The sequence below is a fragment of the Gossypium raimondii genome, chromosome 8 (assembly GCF_025698545.1).
Source record: "Gossypium raimondii isolate GPD5lz chromosome 8, ASM2569854v1, whole genome shotgun sequence".
NCBI classification, from domain to species: domain Eukaryota; kingdom Viridiplantae; phylum Streptophyta; class Magnoliopsida; order Malvales; family Malvaceae; genus Gossypium; species Gossypium raimondii.
In genome coordinates, this window is record NC_068572.1 from 17,992,647 (window position 1) to 18,006,450 (window position 13,804).

General features: G+C 34.9%; 2 non-coding genes across 2 annotated transcripts; one reads left to right on the forward strand and one right to left on the reverse strand.

Moving 5' to 3' along the window:
• Window positions 1–538: 538 nt before the first annotated feature.
• LOC128032258 (small nucleolar RNA R71) lies at window positions 539–645 on the reverse strand. Its single transcript, XR_008188386.1, has one exon. It is a non-coding gene; the product is annotated as a small nucleolar RNA R71 (small nucleolar RNA).
• A 12,013-nt stretch (window positions 646–12,658) lies between these two features.
• LOC128032255 (small nucleolar RNA R71) lies at window positions 12,659–12,765 on the forward strand. Its single transcript, XR_008188383.1, has one exon. It is a non-coding gene; the product is annotated as a small nucleolar RNA R71 (small nucleolar RNA).
• Window positions 12,766–13,804: the final 1,039 nt, after the last annotated feature.

Here is a 13,804-nt window from a genome sequence, read left to right on the forward strand (position 1 = left end):
ATCTTTTATTACTTATTTACAAAATTACCCTTACCTAACCTTAAAAATTACACTAATTCCAAGCCATGCACATCCACTATCACCTTTAATGGTCTATTTACCATATAAGAACTTCCACTTTAAATTTCTATAGCTATTTAACACCTTTTGCTTATAGAACACAACTTTTGCACTTTACCCAATTTAGTCCTTTTTCCTTAATTAACTATCGAAACGATAAAATTTTCCAACAAAACTTTAAGACCACCTTAATTACACTCCGTAAATATTTATTTATGGCTCGATTTATAGAAACAAGGTCCCAATACCTCATTTTCTAAAACCACTTGAACTTAATAAATCATTTATGCAACAAAAATCACTATATCAAAACTGACCTTTTTTTTAAAAAATATTGACAATTAACTCATAAATATAAAATATAATATTTACAAACTTACTTATCGGATTTGGTGGTCCTAAAACCATTATTTCTGACACCATTGAAAAATGGGCTATTACATTTTTGTTACAATATAATCCACCTAATATGAAAGATAAGCATAGAAATGACATCACGTCTTTTCTGCAATCAGAGAATGAGACGTTGTATAAAGCTTGGGAAAGATTTAAGGAATTACTTCAGAAATGTCCAATGCATGGATTTCAACATTATACATAGATGGAAAAGTATTATAATGGGTTAAACACTTATACAAGGATGGTAGTTGATGCTTCTACCAATGGTACGTTGTTGGATAAATTCTATAATGAAGCATATGAAATTTTGGAAAGGATAGCCAACAATGATTATCAACATCCTACCACGAGAGTTGGGACTGGTAGGCGAGTTCCTGGCATTGTAGAGCTCGATGCAATCACTTCGTTGAGAGCCCAAATATCATCTCTAGCTAACATGATCAAAACAATGAAGAGACCAGCTACAGTTCAATAGATGAAATCAATCGAACTATCGTGTATCTATTGTAGAGAAGATCATGTGTTTGATGAGTGTCCATCAACCCTAGCCTCTATGTATTACATGAGCAATTTAAACCGTAACAATAATCCCTATTCCATCACCTACAATCTAAGTTGGAAGCAACACCCAAACTTTAGCTGGAATAATCAAGGAGTGGGAAATTCCAGCAATGTTATTAGACAGAATGCCACAAGTGCATTGCCTGGTTATAATTAGCCTATGCTGCGGTAGAATGTTCAATAAAATTTAGCATCATCTTCTTAAGCTATTGAAACTTTGCTGAAAGAATACATGGCTAAGAATGACATCGTGATCGAGAGTCAAGTTGCATCCCTAAGAGCCTTGGAAAATTAAGTTCGACAGATTGCCAATGCTCTAAATTCAAGACCTCAAGGAGCATTACCAAGTGATACTAAGAATTCGAGATCACAAGGGAAGGAGCATTACAAGGTCATCACTCTTAGAAGCGGTACTTAGTTGAACAAAGTTTCTAGATATGCCACTGCTAAAAAGGTAGATTTGAATCTTGATCAAGGATAGATCACAGAACCATATGAAAAGCAACCTACAACTGAAAAGGCTAAACAAAATAATGTTGTAGCAGAATCAGATCATATGGTCAAACCGAATGCCATAGCAAAACAATATTAGCAGTCTAAAGGAAGGCCAGCGCTACCTTTTACTCAATGATTCAAGAATTCCAAGGAAGATTTTCAGTTCAAGAGATTTTTAGGTGTCCTTAGACAACTCCATATCAACATAACGTTGGTGGAAGCTTTGGATCAAATTCCCAATTAAGTAAAAAAAATGAAAGATATATTGTCAAAGAAGCGATGATTAAGGAAATTTGAAACCGTTTCCCTCACTGAAGGGAGCACAGCGATGTTGATGAATAAATTGCACCCAAAGTTGAAGGACACAGGGAGTTTTACTATCACTTCTTCAATTGGAAATCATTATGTTGGTAAGCCATTATTTGATTTAGGAGTAGGTATAAATTTAATGCCTATGTCTATTTTTAAGAAGCTAGGAATTGGTAAGGCAAGACCCACCACAGTCATGCTGCAGCTAGCTAATCGATCTTACGCACATCCGGAAGGTAAAATTGAAGACATACTGGTAAGAGTAGATAAGTTTATTTTTCCAATGGATTTTATTATTTTAGAATGTGAGGCTAACAAAGATGTGTTAATTATTCTTGGAAGACATTTTCTTGCTACAAGTAGAATGTTAATTGAAATACAAAAAGGCGAGTTAACAATGAGGGTAAATGATCGACAAATTACTTTCAATGTATTCGATGCCTTGAAATGTGCCGATGAAAATGAATAGTGTCACGCCATTAGGTTAATCAAAATAGTAATGGAGGAGGAGTTTGCAAAATTTTGTCATGACAATTTTGATGATGACGAAGATCTATCTGAGCTAAGTAAAGTAGAAATGCTTGCAGAACTCGGTGAAATCATGAAGACCATGCAATTGATGGATAGATCAAAGAAGAAGTTTGAATCGTTGGATTTATTAAATCATTATTTTAAACCTCCTAAACTTTCTATAAAGGAACCTCTCACACGTGAGTTAAAGCTTTTGCCATTACATTTAAAGTATGCCTACTTGGGAGACAACACTCTGCCAGTAGTTATATCAGTAGAATTGACACCTGATCAAGAGGTCAAGTTGCTAGATGTTCTGAGGAGATCTAAGAAGGTGTCGGGATGGACAATTACCAAAATCAATGGAATCAATCCTGCTATCTACATGCATAAGATTTAGTCTGAATATTGCCGACAAAATTCTATTGAATAATAGAGAAGGTTGAACACAATCATGAAGGAAGTTGTAAAGAATGAGATCCTTAAGTGGCTCGATGCTGGAATTTTATATCCTATTTCAGATAGTTTGTGGGTGAGCCCTGTACAATGTGTACCCAAGAACGGAGGTGTCATAGTAGTTAGCAATGACAACAATGAGCCCATAAATCGTACTATCAGAGGATGGAGAGTATGCATAGGCTATCACAAGCTTAACAAGGCAACTAGAATTATTAAACTCGTATTTATGTTGTTACAAATAAATTTATGGCAACTCAGAAATTTTCTAACTTATGAACATATTTACCTACCAAAATCCATTTATCTCTTGACTATATCTCTATGTCAATTCAATCGATTAAACAAATTTTAAAAAGAAAATGTGTTAATGCACATGCATACTTATGAAATTAAAATAATCTCTTATAGATATCTCTATGCCAATTCAAACAATTAATTCAATCTCATAAGAACATAAAAGATTACGTGAGGTAACAATGTATTTCTACATTGAAACAGTTTAATCACAAAAATCTTGCAAGTTATGCAAGGCTAATGTACTGTTTGATACTGTTGCTAATTTAACCCTCAGATACCTTAGATGATTAAACATGCACTTATTAAGTATTGTGTCAATTAATTACAATTTCAATCCGTTTAAATAATTAATTCATTAGTTACCTTACAATTGTAATGCAATAATAACTTAGTCATGGTTTTACTTGATCAAACATTTTACTGAGGCCTATAACAACACAAACACAATTTTGATAACTCAAGTAGACGAAATGCAATCAACCTAACAAAAATTAAATTTATGTCATACTAAGTAAATTAAACACATCAACATCACAAATATTCATAGACATGTTCATAACAAAGAACAATAAAATTAAAAGGATAATGAATAAGAATCAAATCCGGTGTTTCTCTGAGGCTTGACTAGTTTGCTCCACGAACACTTGAATGCTGCTCCAAATGGTGGTTGAAGGACTCTATTTCAAAAGGTGAGTGAAGTCGGCAAAGGAATGAGGAAGGAAATGAAGAACAATGAAAGGGAATGAAGAGAGAAAAATGAGAGAGAAGTGAAGAAATGAATGAGTTTGAGATGTGTTTGAAGTGATCAGCCAAGGAGGGTATTTATAGGTTGAGAAGGCTGCTAAAAATAGCCAAAATCAGCAACCAATTATTCCCCCTGGCCAGCCACACAAGTGGCTTGTTTGAAGATTTGAAACATATTATTTTTAGGTAGGGGTAAATCTTGAAAGGCATGAATAGTGGAGGGGTTTGAATGCAAATTCGTATCTTCAAGGGCCATTTTGCAAGTCAAATAATCAGCCAAAGAAGCTGATTGGGTCAACATGTGGGACGATTTTGGGCTGCTTAGTTCTCGGTTGGATTGGTTTTCTTGGTTCAGCTTAACTGGGCCCCTTTTCATAATTAATTATCAATAATTTATTTAACCAAAATTAAATTGGATTAAAATTAAAATTAATTATATTATGAATTAATACACATAGTTTGGATTAATACACATAGTTTGGACTGTCTTAGGCTGAAAAATAAATTCGCCTTGAAAATTCAAAATCTGTCAAAAATAATCAAAATTAATCAAAATTTATTATAAAATTAAGTAAAATTAAACATGTTAATAATTTAAATACAATTTAATTATTTTATAATTATTATATATTTTTCGACAAGAATTTTACTGAAATTGCATGAATTTGAGTTAAAAAGGGCATGAAAAAGTGTGTATATTTTCGTGTTTCCACACCCTCAAACTTAATTCATTACTCGTCTCGAGTAATGCACAAATTTGAAATGAATTTCTTGGAACCACCTTTGAAAAATTCATTCAGAACAATATTCTGCCCAAAACTATGATTTTAGTATACTTATTCTCAAGAACAAGAAATTTGATATTTATTCTACTTAAGTATACATATCATTCAAATTAATCTCAATTATTATTATGATAGCAAAATAGACTAAATGCTTCCTAAAAAAGACATGTTAAATCCCTACCAATTTGATTTTATTCTCTTATTCAAGATTCAGCTGCAATCATTAAGTTTAACTTATGCCTTCATATGTTGAACATAGCAATTTCTCTCCACTAATGTAGGTAGCATAGAAACTTGAATCAGTAGGTCTTTAAAAAGGTTGTAACGTAGCTAGGCTAGGGGTAGGTAAAAGATAGATAATCAAACTTTATTCATACTGAAGTTTAGTATACTTAACAAAATTTCAAATTTTTGAACAAAATATATCCTAATCATAATTAAAAGAAAATTTTATTATGAGAGGAAATAATTTCAATTTTTTGGTCCCCCTACTTAAGATGAACAATGTCCTCATTATTAAAAGTGAATAGATACTATACACCAGGTACGATTCTAGAAAAAAAGATGAGGTGAGTCAATTTGACTGCTTAAGTACCAAGCTCTCTCTAGATCCAATCTTAGACATGTATATATCTGTTGCCACTCTTTGTACTTTGCAACTTGTTCATTTTTATTTATTATTTCTGCCTCTTGATTTATTATGCGAAAATAAAAATTCCTAATAAAATCTAATCCTAAAATATTAAATAACCTAAGAATGAAAATAAAATAAAATCAAGATCCCCCTTTTTATTTATTCGCAGATCCCTCCAAATTTGACTCATCTTTTGCTCCATTGTCTTTGTTTTTGCATGAATTACTTCGCTCCCTCTTTGATAGTGGACTCCATGGTTCAAATATGAAACACAAGCACAAAAATAAGCGGGTCATTAAATATTTTCGTAAGAGCGCTTCTCATTAAATCATCCTGTATTTTTAAATATCTCTAGTAAGCTTGTTGCTACCACTGCATATGTTGCATCATGTCCATAAACTTTGATAGCTCATCTCGAAGATCTGGGCAAGGTGATTGAGTCCTGAACATTGAAGTTGTGACGTCAGGTTTGGTTACTGGCTCCATTGGTTTTACCTTATCAGGGATTTCAACTGACTGCATTGGTTTGATCTCTATGGGATCTTCTTCTTTTTCTTTTTTAGGATCCTCACTTTCTCCAACTCGTTGCTGTAGAATAGAGTCTCTGACTATTCAGTAGAGGTCCTAATTTGTGATTTTTCCATGGCTATAACCTGTATTCTTTAAGTTTGCAAGAATTTTAGCTTTCAAGCACAAAATTGTTATCGTAAAGGGAAAGTAAGCTGGGCGAAAATGTCTAGCAGAACAATTCTGCATTTCCCTTGAATGATTTTTCCCACGTCAATGGTCTTTGCAATTAAAATTGAGTATAACAAGACCATTCGCTGTAATGAAATTGTAGTTGCATGTGAAATAGGCATAAGGCTAAACCGAGTAAAATGGAACCATACCTTTCCTAGTGGTGTCAAATATTCTCTGTGACAAGTGTGAATTCCTTGTTTTGACACAACCTACTTAGAACCCACAACTGTCAGTTCCTCGAGAATTTCTTGCAATTTTTCATCCTCAATATTTCTCATCAAGGAAGAATATTAGTCTTTGAAATCAGGTAATTCAAAGAATTCATTAATAGCAATTGAGGTAATTGGTACCTTGATTCCTTGGACAGAGACTTCCATCTATTCGCTTGAGGTCAAATTCGCATAAAATTCACTAATTAACTCCTCATCTGCACTATTTCTTTTCTCACAAAATAACACCCAATTGAGAGCTCCAGCAATTTGTCGAATACGCACCATGAAATCAATATAGTTTCTCTCTTTGAGTGTAAAACCTTTTTCTAGGTGCATCTACTGATTCTTGAAAATGCTTTCGTATCTCGCTTTGACTTCTTCAGAGTGGAATTTGTTTTGTGATTCATAAATTTGGGTAGAGGAACGAGTTCTTTTACAATGCATGATTAACCTAAACATATGATGGAAAGAAATAGTTTTTCAAAAATTTAATTAGTATAAAGTATTAATAATTCAATAAATTGAAAAATTAAATAATTAAAATTTAAGAGATAATTTTTTCTTACCACCTTTGTATAAAAATTAAGAACTCAAAGAAAAATAAATATAAATCAAAAGAGGTCAATTTAGGCACGGTTGGAAGGTTATCAGCTAAATGTGGGGTGTTGGTGTGAGTAGTAACGCTGGTGTGCCACACGGATGCTGGGAAGTTGCTAGGCGTGAAGGCAGATGTGTAAGGAGCAGTAGGGCCTGGCGTGAGCAACTGTGTGGGCAGCAGGCAGCGATGTTGATCGAGCAGCAGCATTGGCACGTGTGAGCTGGAGATGGGAATGGTACAATGGATACGGAATAGTACGTGCAAGGTAGCAGCAGCGCGCGATGGAGGTAGGTGCATGTAGGGTGAGCTACTTGCTAGGTGCACCAAGTGCATGCGAGGTGAGATGCTGGCCGAATAGGGCTATTGGGCGGTGCTATTGCTGGTGGGTTTTGGATGATAGGATTGATGGTGGAATGGGTAAATGAAGGTTGGTTTTATGAGTGATGAATGATGGAAAAGGTTGGTGGAATTTATAGGGAAAAGGTAGGAGTCTAATTAGAATTCTTAGAACAATTTAATAGGTAAAATATTCTAAGTTCTAATTCTACACAAATTTAGCAACAATTAATAATTAATATAATGCATATTAAATAATTATTTTCTATTAATTTATTGAAATAAAAACTATTAATTAAAATATTATCAAATTTAAACTAATCCTAATTCTATATAAAATTCATAATAATTAATATATATTTTAATAAATATAATTATATACTAGTTATTATCATATTATTTATTAAATAAAATTTAAAACATTTATTCTAGATGACTTTTGAAAATATTTACAAAAGAGACATCTAATTTTTAGTACTTACAAAAGAACAACCAAAATTTGAAAATAGTTCAATTAAGTACCTATACTTAAAGAAAATTTGAAATTGAGTTGAAATTTAAAATTTGGATCAAAATTGACCCTTTTTTTATTTGAAAAACTAAAAATTTATTTGCTATTTAGGCAATATTTTCTCGGAAGATTATGTTAAAATCAATTCCCAAGAAAAATTAGAGGGGTCACAAGCGGTCCCGCTTAAGTTCCAATCTCCTAGACATAATTCATTTAAACATACTAATCCAAAAAATATACCCTAAATCATTTATTTAAAAAGAAAAAGAAAAAAAATTAAATATCTGAGAAAATGAACAAGATTTGATCTCGTTCAATTTTATCCCCCAGTAATGTTTTAAGCGCTGAGCATTGATTCGAAAATTACCTCCCTTACTTTGAAGTTTGAGAACTCCGTATAGATAAACTTGGTGAATCATAAATGGACCGAACCAACGTGATTTTAACTTACCTAAAAGGAAACTTAATCTGGAATTGAATAACAAGACTTGCTGACCTGTTTCAAAATCTCGAACCTAAATGTGCTTGTCATGCTATCTCTTAAGTCTTTCCTTGAGTAATTTGGCATTCTCGTATGAGAACATTCGGAACTCTTTTAACTCATTAAGTTGGAGCATCTGTTTCTCTTTAGAAAGCTTAAAATCCAAGTTGAGTTGTTGGAGAGCCCAGTAAGCTTTGTGCTCTAACTCCAAGGGTAGATGACAAGCATTCCCAAGGACCAACCTATAGGGTGACATCCCTAAAGGTGTCTTGTATGCTGTCCTGTAGGCCCATAAAGCATCGTCTAATCTTTTGGACCAATCTCATCGGTTCGGGAAAACTGTCTTCTCGAGTATGCCTTTAATCTCTTTGTTTGCCAGTTCAGCTTGCCCATTCGTCTACGGATGATAAGCTGTGGCAACCTTATGCTTAACTCCACGTTTGTCGAGTAACCATTTCAACCATTTGTTCACAAAATGGGACCCTTCATCACTGATAATAGCTCTTGGGGTTCCAAACCTTGTAAACACATGCTTCTACAAAAACTTCATCACAACCTTAGTATCGTTCGACGGATAGGCCTCGACCTTAACCCACTTAGACATGTAGTCTATTGCTACCAATATGTACTTGTGACCAAAAGATGGAGGGAAAGGACCGAGAAAGTCAATAACCCAAACATCGAATAATTCTACCTCAATAATGTTTGTTTGAAGCATCTCATTTCTATTGGTGACGTTTCCAACCTTTTGACATTGATCACAGCTCCTTACGTAAGCATACGCATCTTTAAATAGTGTTGGCCAAAAGAATCAGGCTTGCAATACTTTGGTCATAGTACGTGTACCTCCGAAGTGTCCCCCACTCAGAGCTTAGTGGCAATGATATCAAATCTTATGTAATTCATCTTCTGCCACGCATCTCCTGATCATTTCATCTGCACACTTTTTAAACAAGTATGGTTCTTCCCAAAAATAGTACTTCACATCATGAATAAACTTTTTCTTTTGATGATACGTCTTATCAATAGGCATCAAACCACAAGCTAAATAGTTAGCAATATTAGCAAACCAATGGGTATTATGAACATGATTTACCTTAAGTATGTATTCGTCTAGGAATTTCTCCTGAATAAGTATAAGTGGAGAATTCCCTTCTTACGGCTCCAATCTGGACAAGTGGTCTGCTACTTGGTTTTCTACCCCTTTTCGATCTTTAATTTCTAGATCGAACACTTGAAGTAGAAGTACCCATCAGATCAGTCTCAGCTTAGCGTCTTTCTTGCCAAGTAAATACTTAATCGTCTAATGGCCCGTATAAACATTGACTTTGGTACCTACAAGATAACATTGAAACTTGTCAAAAGCAAACACAATAGCAAGTAACTCTGTCTCTGTTACTGTATAATTCAGTTAAGCTCTTGTCAAATTCTGACTTTCGTAGTAGTTGGGATGAAAAACATGGTTCCTTCGTTGGCCCATAATAGCTCCTATCACGAAGTCACATGCGTCACACATCAATTCAAATGGCAAATCCCAATCTAGTGTGACGATTATGGGTGCCGAAAGTAACTAACTCTTCAAATCTTTGAAAGGTCTTAAGCACTCCTCATCAAATTTGAATGACGTGTCCTTCTCTAATAATTTGCATAAGGGTTTAGCAATTTTAGAGAAATCCTTGATAAATCTTTGATACAAACCGACGTGGACCAAAAAGCTCCTAACACTCATTACAGATGTTGGAGGTGAGAGTTTCTCAATAACGTCTACCTTTGCTTTATCTACCTCAATTTCATGTCTCGTTATCCGATGCCTTAGAACAATACCTTATTGTACCATGAAATGACTCTTTCCCCAGTTGAGTACAAGGTTTGTTTCATTGCATCGCCTTAGTACCTTGGCTAGATTGGCTAGGCAATCATCATATGTATCTTCGAATACTGAAAAATCATCCATAAAGACTTCCAAGTATTTCTCAACCATGTTAGTAAAAATAGACATCATCCATATTTGAAATGTAGTAGATGCATTACATAAACCAAATGGCACGCTTCTAAATGCAAATGTACCGTACGGGCATGTGAATGTTGTTTTGTGTTGATCCTCCGGTGCTATTGTAATGAGATTTTACCACGAGTATCTATCGAGAAAATAGTAATAGTCTCGCCCCGCGAGTCTATCCAACATCTGGTCCAAGAACGGAAAAGGAAAGTGATCTTTCCTAGTCATCTTGTTTAGCTTTCAGTAATCGATGCAAATTCTCCATCCCGTAACCGTTCTAGTCAATATCAACTAGTTATTCTCATTCTCAACGATCATAATACCACCTTTCTTTGACACGCACTGGACCAGACTTACCCACGAATTGTCTGATATGGGTTAAATTATACTTGCATCTAACCACTTGATGATTTCTTTCTTTACCACGTCTTTCATGATAGGGTTCAGTTTTTATTTTTCATCAATCGTCCCTTTCTCACCATCTTCTAAGATGATATTGTGCATGCATATAGATGGACTAATGCCGCGAATATCGGCTATGGTTCATCTGATAGTCTTCTTAAATTGTTTCAATACTAGGATGAGTTTCTCTTCTTGCTCAACGGTTAATTTCACTAAGACAATCACATGCAAAGTAAAAGTGTTACCTAAATAAAAATTTTTAAATGTGAGGGTAGTACCTTCAGTTCTAATTTAGGTGGCTTCTCGATTGACACTTTTGGTTGGACATAATCCCTATTCTCTAACTCTAAAGATTCAAACTAGGATTACAGATTAAATCCCCATTAAGTATTAATCCTCATCTTTATCACTTGGAGGGTTTGATGTCAAAATTTATTCCAATGGGTCCTCAACATAGTTGAGTTCATTTTCCACTATTAATTCCTATAAATTGGACACTACAGAACAATCATCAATTGTGTCAGGAAATTACATAGACTTAAAAACATTAAATGTTTCCTGGTCGTCCTGAACATGCATAGTAAGCTCGCCCTTCTGCGCATCAATAAGGGTCCTTCAGTTGCTAGGAAAGGCCTTCTTAAGATGATTGAAACTTTTTTGTCTGCTTCAAAGTCTAGAATACCAAAGTTAGTAGGAAAAATAAATTTATCTACACGTGCCAATACATCCTTAACTTTTCCTTCTGGATGTGCTAAGGATCGATTAGCTAATTGAAGTGTAACTGTAGTAGGTCTAACTTCACCTATCCCCAACTTCCTAAATATTGACATGGGCATCAAGTTGATACTCGCACCCAACTCAAATAGTGCCTTACGACAATATGTTGCTCCAATGTTGCAAGGTATGGTAAAACATCCAGGACCCTTCAACTTTGGGGTAGTTTGTCTTGAAGATATGTACTTCATTCCTTTGTTAGGGCTACTGTCTCAAATTCTCCAAGTCTTCATTTTTTTAATAGGATATCCTTCATGAATTTGACGTAGTTCGGCATTTGTTCAAGTGCTTCAACCAACGAAAGGTTGATTGATGTTGCTTGAGTACGTCTAGGAACTTCTTGGCTTGAACTAGTTTATTCGTCTTCTATGGAAATTTTGCATCTAACGGAGTTGTTAGTCTATCAGAATTAGCTGGTTCAGAAATTACCTTATTGGATTTTTCAGATTCAGGTTTCGGTGAAACTGAAATTTCAACACTCGGTTAAACTTCCTCTAAGTCTTGAGCATCAGCTAGCTCCTCTTAAACTTTGATGGTATTGGGCCCTAATGTCTTTCCCTCCTCAATGTCAATGCTTTACAATTTTCCTTCCCAGGATTCCTCAGATTCTTCGTATCACTAGGTAAAGCACCTTGTGGTCAGTTTTTGAGTTCAGTTGCAACCTAGCCCATTTGGTTTTCCAAGTTTTTCAAATGTAGCTACTTGGCTTTGGATTATGACATCATTTTTAGCTATGTATGCCATCAACAAGGTTTCTAAGCCATTGGCTGGTTCAACTTGAGGTTGTTTCTGAACTTGTTGGGTAAAAATAAGTGGCTGGGTTGGTCTAGGTTGGGCGTATGTGTTACTGGGTCTAGCCCATTGGTTACTCCAGGATAAATTAGGGTGGTTTAACCACGATGGGTTAAAAGAATCAGATTGTAGTCCTTGCCTTCCTCAGTTTTGGTTTTAGTTACCCATGTAATACATGGATTCTGGGTTCGATGAAAATTCTTTGAACAAATGTCTTTCCCCACAATAGACACAGGCTATACTTTCAAATTGATTCGATGGCGGTGCTGCAAAACTATTAAACCCATTAGTGGTAAAATTTTTAAGCATTGAGAAAATCGAAGATACATGAGATACGAGTGAAGTGGGAGCGTCCACTTCATGTACTCCAGCGACTCATCTTTTTGACGTTGCTCGATTGGTTGACCATTCATAATTGTTGCTGGCAATCCTCTCGATGATTTTATAAGCCTCATCATAAGACTTAGAAAGGAGAGCACCGTTAGCGGAAGCGTCAACTACCATCCTCGTGTGAGCATTGAAACCATTATAAAACGTCTCAAGTTGGATGCAATGTGGGATTCCGTGATGAGGGAACTTTCGTAATAATTCTTTGTACCTTTCCCATTTCTCATACAAGGACTCATCATCTATTTGTTGGGAAAAAGTGATCTCGTTCCTCAACTTGACATTCTTGCTAGGCGGGAATTACTTTATGAGGAATCTTTCTGCTAACTCTTGCCATGTGCAAATTGAATTTTGTGGCAATAAGTTCAACCAGGCTCGAGCTCTGCCCCTTAGCGAATATGGGAACAGCTTCAATCGAAGTGCATCTTCGAGTACTCTGGCTAACTTGAAAGAATTGCTTACCTCCATTAACAGTCTTAAGTACAGGTGAGGATCTTCGGTAGGCATTCCACTGATTTGGCCCACTGTCTGAAGCATCTAGAACATGACTGGCTCCAGCTCGAACTATTGTGCCTCGATTTCAGGTCTCCTAATACCCAGCTTAAGATCATGAAATACTGGCATGACATACTATCTTAAAGCTCTATCCCTATCATCAGCAATAAGGATAGGATTTTGAGCAGGGTTTGCTCCGTTTCCTTGATTCAGATTTTTGAAGTTCATCTCTTCGGTCCTTCTTTGACTTGCTTGTCTTCTCCACTGTGAAAAGGTTCTTTCAATCTCAAGGTCTACGGGGAGTAAATTGATGATTCGATCAATACTCATAAACACCTGAAACAAACACAGGAAAATTAATTAAGTTAAAATTAAAAAAAAAACCAAAATGCAATTTAACAAATTCACAAATAATGACTTTTTAAAATAGTCCCCGTCAACGGCGCCAAAAACTTGGAACGACGAAAATGTGCAAGTGTACACAGTCACAGCAAGTAATAAAGTGACAAGTAAATGTTGAGTTATCGTACCCATAGGGATGGTGAAAAGAATTATTTATGAATGCAAATTACCACACTTTGGTGAAGAAAAATATTTTAATTTGAAGAGGTGATTAAAAACTAGGATTTTTAACTAAGTAAAATAAATAAAGAGAAAATAAAAGTTCAAATGCAGATTTCAAATGATGATTTTAATCAAGATGACATAATTGTGCTAGATTAACTACATTTCTTAACTTAGATTTAGTAAACTCATGTTCATGTTGTTACGAATAAATTCACGGCAACTCGGTAATTTACTAACTTATGAACATACTTACCTA